General features: G+C 59.9%; 1 long non-coding RNA gene across 1 annotated transcript; it reads right to left on the bottom strand.

Annotated features, from left to right (window-relative positions):
- Nucleotides 1–4,385: 4,385 nt before the first annotated feature.
- On the bottom strand, nt 4,386–5,797 carry LOC149743870 (uncharacterized). Its single transcript, XR_016391707.1, has 3 exons — nt 5,714–5,797; nt 5,132–5,264; nt 4,386–4,634 (listed from the first exon to the last, which is right to left on the bottom strand). It is a non-coding gene; the product is annotated as an uncharacterized LOC149743870 (long non-coding RNA).
- Between the last annotated feature and the right edge of the window lie 1,496 nt (nt 5,798–7,293).

Below are 7,293 nucleotides of genomic sequence, written 5' to 3'. Positions count from 1 at the left end.
CTTTCCCTCTCTCCCTCCCCCCTCCCTCTCCCCCCTCCCCGTCCCTCTCCCTGTCCCTCTCCCAACTCCCTCTCCACCTCCGTCTCCCCCTTGCTCTCCCCATCCCTCTCCCTCTCCCCTCCCTCTCCCTCTACCTCCTCGCTCTCCCCCGTCTCTCTCCCTCCTCCCCCTCCCTCTTCCTGCCTCCCCCGTCCCTCTTCCCTCTCCCTCTCTTCTTTCCTCTCTCCCTGTCCCTGTTTCCCTGTTCCGCACGCTCTCCCTCTACCTCTTTCCCTCTCCCTGTCCCTCCACCTCCTTCCCTCTCCGGATAGGGAAGGAGGTGGAGGAACAGGGAGAGAGAGCACGAGAGGGAGGGGGGAGAGGGAGAGAGAGGGGTGAGAGGGAGAGAGGGAGAGAGGGAGGGAGCGAAAGACCGTCTCTCCCTCCCTCCCTCCCTCCCTCCCTCCCTCCCTCTCACTCCCTCCCTCCATCCCTCTCTCCCTCCCTCCCTCTATCCCTCTCCCTCCCTCCCTCTATCCCTCTCTCGCTCCCTCCCTCTATCCCTCTCTCCCTCCCTCCCTCTCTCCCTCTCCCTCCCTCCAACTCTCCCACTCCCTCCATCTCTCCATCTCCCTCACTCCCTCCCAGAGAGGGAGAGATAGAGAGGCAGAGACAAGGGAGAGGGAGAGAGGGAGAGGGAGAGATGGAGGGAGAGGGAGAGGGAGGGAGAGAGATATGGAGAGGAGAGGGAGAGGGGGGGTGAGAGGGAGATGGAAAGAGGTCTCTTCCTCCCTCCCTCTCTCCCTGTCCCTGTTTCCCTGTTCCGCTCTCCCTCTCCCTCCACCTCCTTCCCTCTCCAGAGAGGGAAGGAGGTGGAGGGAGAGGGAGAGGGAAAGAGGGAGAGGGAGAGCAGGAGAGGGAGGGGGAGAGGGAGAGAGAGGGGGGAAAGGGAGAGAGGGATAGAGGGAGGGAGCGAAGACGTCTCTCCCTCTCTCCCTCTACACCTCTCTCCCTCCCTCTCTCCTTCTCCTCCCTCTCCCTCCATGTCTCCATCTCCCTCACTCTTTCCCAGAAAGGGAGAGATGGAGGGAGAGACAGAGAGGGAGAGGGAGAGATGGAGGGAGAGGGAGAGAAGAAGAGAGAGAGGGACAGAGGCAGAGAGAGATAGAGAGGGAGAGCGGGAGAGGGAAAATGGTCTCTTCTTCCCTCCCTCTCCCTCTCTCCTCCGTCTCCCCCTCTCCTTCCCTCGCCCTTTCCCTTCCACTCTTCCTCTTCCTCCCTCTCCCTCCCTCTCTCCCTCGCCCTCACTCCCTCTCCCTCCATCTCTCCCTCGCCCTCACTCCCTCTCAGAGAGGGAGAGATGGAGGGAGAGGCAGAGACAAGGGAGAGGGAGAGAGGCAGAGGGAGACTGGAACAGGGAAACAGGGACAGGGAGAGAGAGAGGGAGAGGAAGAGAGGGAGAGAAGGAGGAGAGAGGGAGAGGGAGGGAGGAAGAGACCTATTTCCCTCTCCCTCTCTCCCTCTCCTTCTCTCCCTCTCCCTCCTCCCTCTCCCTCTCCCTCTCTCCCTCTCCCTCCCTCTCCCTCTCCCTCCATCTCTCCCTCTTCCTCTCTCCCTCTGCCTTATCTCTGCCTCTCTGGGAGGGAGTGAGGGAGAGGGAGAGATGGAGGGAGGAGAGTTGGAGCCAGAGGGAGAGGGAGGAGAAGGAGGGAGGGAGAGGGAGAGAGGGAGGGAGAGAGGGAGGGAGGGAGAGACATCTTTCGCTCCCTCCATCACTCTCTCCCTCTCCACCCTCTCTCTCCCTCTCCCCCCTCCCTCTCCATCTCTCTCTCCCTCTCCCTCCACCTCCTTCCCTCTCCAGAGAGGGAAGGAGGTGGAGGGAGAGGGAGAGGGAAAGAGGTAGAGCCAGAGCGTGCGGAACAGGGGAACAGGGACAGGGAGAGAGGAAGGGAGAGAGGGAGAAGGGGAGAGGGAGAGGGAAAGGGGGAGAGGGAGAGGGGGAGGGAAAGAGGGAGAGAGAGAGAGGGACAGGGAGAGAGGGAGGGAGAGAGGCAGAGGGAGAGATGGAGGGAGAGGGAGAGTGAGAGGCAGCGAGGTAGAGGGAGAGAGGGAGAAAGGGAGAGAGAAGAGAGAGAGAGAGAGAGAGAGAGAGAGAGAGAGAGAGAGAGAGGGAGAGCGGTAGAAGTGCTGAGGAGGGGGGCTCCCTCCCCCTCCCACTCCCATCCACTCCCTACTGCTTTCTCCTTTTTCTGCTTCAACAAACACCAGGCGCCTTTTAGATCAGCCCTGAAGTCAACGTTGATGCTTGGACAGCCTGACCTCCCCGCTGACTTCCAGCCCAGGACCACCGCTGGGAGATGAAGTCTGCGGGGCCCTGGGCGCAGGCTGCACAGGCACCTCCTCTGATGCCCAATCTCTCCTCGTTTACGAGGCAGCCGACACTCCCCTCCCTGACTCCCCAAGATTTGGGGCCTTTTTTAGTATGTGTCGATAATGCCATGAGCGACTATTTAACTCTTCCACGAGGACCCATCTCCCAAAATGCCGTGGTTTTCAGCCTTGGCTGCACTAGAGAACCCCCAGGGAAGGGAGAGACGTCTCTCCCTCCCTCTCTCTTTCTCTCCCTCTGTACTTCTGTCTACCTCTCTCCCTCTCCCTCTCCCTCTCCCTCTGGGGTGATGCCCGATGAGCTCAGAATCGCAGATGGACCCCCCCATCCCCTCTCTGTGGCTTGCATGGGGGATGCACCTTCTCACTGTGGCCCGGGCATGGCCTTGACATTCAGACATCGGGTCCTGCATGGACACTTGTGTTTGTTCCATAGCGCATGTGGCTGCAGTCTGTGCTTCTGTAGATGGGGGCTGTGCGTGAGCCCTTCACCTTCCCCGCAGACACCACTGGTGCTCGCTCGGCCTCGCGGGGGATGCGGGGGGCACGGGGGACAGTCTTGCGTCCCCACCTTCTTGGGCTACAGACAGGCCACGCTGGTGCTGTGGTGACGGGGGGCTCCCAGGAGAACCCCACTGCAGACCGGAGAGGTGGCCCCCGAGAAGGTGGCGTACGCCTGGGGCCGGGCCTCATCAGTGAGCCACGGGCCACCTGCAGCAACAGGTGTCTCACCGTCCAGGGGCTGGGTGTTCGGGCGCCGTGGGGTTGAGCTACTGTCTGCACGGCAGCCGTGTTTGTCTTGTTGAGCCCGGGGAGGCCCCTTGGTGGCTCCTGGAGAGCCTGGCCGCATTTCTTCCTGCCCTTGGCCTTAGAGCCCATCACGTTCATGCCGTTTCTGCTTCCAAAAGGACCTGTGTTAATAAAGGCCACGTGTTAGGACAGCACCAAAGTGTCTAGAAATCCGGGCCAGGAGGAGGAGGGAGGGGGATTGGCTGTGCCCGCCAGTGGCCTGGGAGCCCTGCCCGCCTGCAGAGACCTGGCCCGGGGCCCGTGGGGAGGGCGTGGCCCTCGGTCCCCAGCGCCTTCCGTCTCTGGCTTCCAGGAGAACTGCGTGATCCTCAGGGAGCTGGTGAGGCTGCAGGCCCTGAAGTCCCGCCTGCTGGGGTTCCGCACCATGCCGACTCTGTGCTGGAGATGAACACGGACAAGACCAGCCAGGTGGTGGCCACTGTCCTAGGTAACACCGCCTCCCCCTGAGTCCCAGTGGGGACGGGGTCAGGCGGACCTTGACCGGACGTGGTGCTGCCTGAGACCCCACTGTGTCAGCCCTTGGGGGTCACCATCCCAGACCCTTCATTCTGCCTCGAGGGGCGCAGGGTCGGGGGTGGCTGGGGGGCCGCCCCAGGGACGTAGCCGAGCCTCTCCCCTCCGCCCGCAGGTGAGCTGGCCCAGAAGCTGAAGCCCCTCGGGGAGCAGGAGCGGCCGTGATCCTGGAGCTAAAGAAGGCCGAGTGCCAGAGGCGGGGCCTGCACTTTGACGGCCCCATCAACGCCTGGGACCTGCGCTACTACGTGAACCAGGGGGAGGAGACGCGCTACCACGTGGACCAGTACCTGCTCAAGGAGTCTTTCCCCGTGCAGGCAGTCACACGCGGGCTGCTGGGCATCTCCCAGGAGCTGCTGGGGCTGACCTTCGACCTGGAGGAGGGCACGAGCACGTGTCACGAAGACGTGAGGCTCTAAACGGTCTGGGACGCGGCCTCGGGCAAGGTCATCCATCGGCAAGTTCTACCTGACCTCTATCCTCGGTGCGTGCGTGGTGGGGGAACCTGTCGGCCGTGGGCCGGGGCTCCTCTGTGGAAGCGGGGCCCCATCCACGTCCCTCCGCAGGGTGGGGAAGTCCGGGCACGCGGCCTGCTTCGGCCTGCCTACAGCACGATGGGAGCTGCCAGATCGCCATCGCGGCCATGGTGGCCAACTTCGCCAAGCCTACGCCCAACCTGCCCTCCCTGCTGCGGCATGATGAGCGGGAGACCAACTTCCACGACGTCGGGCATGCGATGCACCAGCTCCGCTCCCAGGCGCAGGGCTGCAGGCGGGGGCGGGGAGGGCCCGGGCATGCGTGGTCCTCAGGCAGGCCCTCGCCATGGGATTCTTTCACTGACATCACCCCACACGTGGTGACGCCCTCGGTGTCAGCTTCCATCATCAAACCCCAGGCACTGGGCGCGTAAATAACGGAAATGGATGTCCTCGAGGCTCTAGAGGCTGGAAGACCCAGATCAAGGAGTCAGGGCTGGTTCCCTGCATGTTAAATACATGTACTCAAGAGTTGCCTTTAAAAAAGACAAAAGAAAAGAAAGGAACGTTGCCTGCAAGTCTGCTGACAGCCGGTGATGAGAACCAGAGGGAAGGCTCTGGGGCCGGGGGCGCAGTGCCCTGTGAGCTCGGGGGCTGCTGCCAGTCTCCGTGGAGGCTCAGCAAGTCCCAGTGACTTCCCCACGTGGGGGGGCGCCAGCTGAGAGTCTGGGCCCAGGACCCACTGCTCGTTCAGTCTTCCTGTGGTCAGCCCTTCATCCTGAGAGCGATGCTCTCACAGGCTGCACCGGGGCGTGTGGGGACAGTTTACTGAGCCGTACAGACGTCACTACTGCTTTGGACCATTTCCATCATCCCGAAAATGTCCCTCACGCCCTTAGCTATCACTCCGTCCCCTCGCCAGCCCCTGACAACCAGGAACCCACTCGCTGACTCTGTGGATCTACCTGCTCTGGACGTTTCTCCTCAGTGGGGTCACGCCCTGTGTGTCCTTCTGTGTATGACTTTGCTCGCTGAGCATCGTGTTCTCAGGGTGTACCGACGCGGCAGCGAGCGTCAGGGCTTCACCGCATTGCGTGGCTGAGGGACGTAAAGAAGACAAGAGAAAAGAAAAGCACGTTGCATGCAAGTCTGGTGACAGCCGGTGATGAGAACCAGAGGGAAGGCTCTGGGGCCGGGGGCGCCGTGCCCTGTGAGGCCCTGGCGCTGCTGCCAGTCTTGGTGGGCCACGGGCAGCACCGTCCCTCAGGAGCTGCTGGACAAGCTCATCAAGTCCCGGGAGGCCAACCCAGATGCGGCCGGACCGAGGGAAGGGAAGGGGGCTTCCGGTCTGCCCGGCTGGCAAGCGCGGCCTGGACACGGTGCCAGCCCCCCGTCTCCTTCAACCTGTGCCAGATCGTCCTGGCCAAGGTGGTTCAGGCCCTGCACACGCAGACGCCCGCGGACCCGGCCCAGGAGAATGCCCGCCTCTGCCAGGAGATCCTGGGGTTCCCAGCCATGCCAGGTAGCCAAGCGCGCGCCGGGCTCACCTTAGCGGTCGGTTGGCGGCTACTGCCCAGGTCAAGAGGATCGTCTGGTGGTGTGTGAATGGGGACCGACTGACGGGCTCCGGCCGAGGCCCGCTGCCCTCTGGCCTCCTCCTGCCACGGCTCCTTGGCTGGTCCCTCCAGCTGTGGCCCACGGAGTCCGAGGGTGGAGTGGGAGCCTCTGCACATGCTTTCTAGAGAGCCTGGAAGAGGCAGGAGAGGGCTTCGTACCCCGGACAGAAGGCATCGACGAGGTCTGCCCATGCGTGTCGGTGCGGACACGCGGTTCACTCCCTCGTGAGCGCTTTAACCAGCGATCTCCCCGTGGTGGAGGGAGAGCCCTGACTCATCTCTCGCAGCCTCGGCAGCTGACCCTGTAAGAGGCTTAGGAGTGAACCCTCGTGAGCTTCAGCAGAAAGTCGGCAAAGATTTATTTGTGTCCCTCCACTGAACTGCCAGCAAGGTCCCCGTTTTCTACAAGTGTTGGGCCAATACTCTCTCTAGTGGCAGGGGACTCAGACAAGGCTGCTTTGAGGCCCCCACCCCCGCTCTGGGGCAGGGGCGCTGAGCGGCCAGGGGGCCGGCCAGGAGCCCCTCCGCGTGTGTCCCAGTGACCCACCTGCCTGCGACCTTCGGTCGCCTGGCAGGAAGCTACGACGCCCAGTCCTGTGGCCAGTCATTCCTGCAAGAAACACTGGAACCAGTTTCTGCCAACCCACCAAAAAAAACGACTTCAAAGGCAACGTGGTGTCACAGGAAGGGCTTGTTTCTGTGCTGGTTTGTTTTTAGTTCATTAGGCCTCACTTAAAATTCTGATTCCACAATGCACTTGCTTTGGGATCTTGAGCAACACTCATAACCTCTGCAAGTTTCAGTATAGTAAGTTTATGTGATTACCTTCATCTGTAATATCCCTGTGTTGCAATCTTAATTAATCCAGATTAATTCATCTTAATCTTAATCTCAAATTCAGATCAATGACTAGTTCCTCTGTGACTTCTCCTCTGAACGGATTCAAAAGCCGCCTCTCCCGTCCTCATTTGGCTTCTCTTCTCTTCTGGAATCTCATAAGAACTTCTATGACCTCTTTGGTTTTTTGTTGTTGCTGTTGTCTGTTTGTTTGTTTTTTAATTGAAATATAGTTGATTTACAATGTCGTGTCCGTTTCAGGTGTACGGCGCAGTGATTCCGTTTTCAGATTCTTTTCCCTTATAAGTTATTACAAAATACTGAGTACAGTTCCCTGTGCCATAGGGGAGATCCTTGTTGTATCAATTCTATGCCTTCTTTGAATGACCGTAGCACTTGTTGTCTGTATCATTTTTATGTCTGTTGTGGCTTTGTGACTGAAAATGAAAATTTTCTATTTGTTCATGCCCTGGCCCTTCCTTAAAAATGTGTTCATTTACCTATTTCATATTTATTGACTACATCTTAGACACCGTGTTAGCTGCTTGTTCTAGATGTTAATAAAACATAGACCTTCCTGCTCAAAGGGTCACAGTATTTGTGGGAAAACAAAAAAATGAACAACTTACGTCTCAAATAGCTTTGTACTTCCCAAAGAGAGCACACCTCGTAGG

The sequence above is a fragment of the Delphinapterus leucas genome, unplaced genomic scaffold (genome assembly GCF_059928025.1).
Source record: "Delphinapterus leucas isolate spDelLeu-1000000601 "Yukka" unplaced genomic scaffold, BTC_Dleu_Yukka2 spDelLeu_asBTCV2_sq64, whole genome shotgun sequence".
Lineage (NCBI taxonomy): Eukaryota > Metazoa > Chordata > Mammalia > Artiodactyla > Monodontidae > Delphinapterus > Delphinapterus leucas.
Note: the sequence above shows the minus strand (reverse complement) of the source record. Positions and strands in the feature narration are given on the sequence as shown.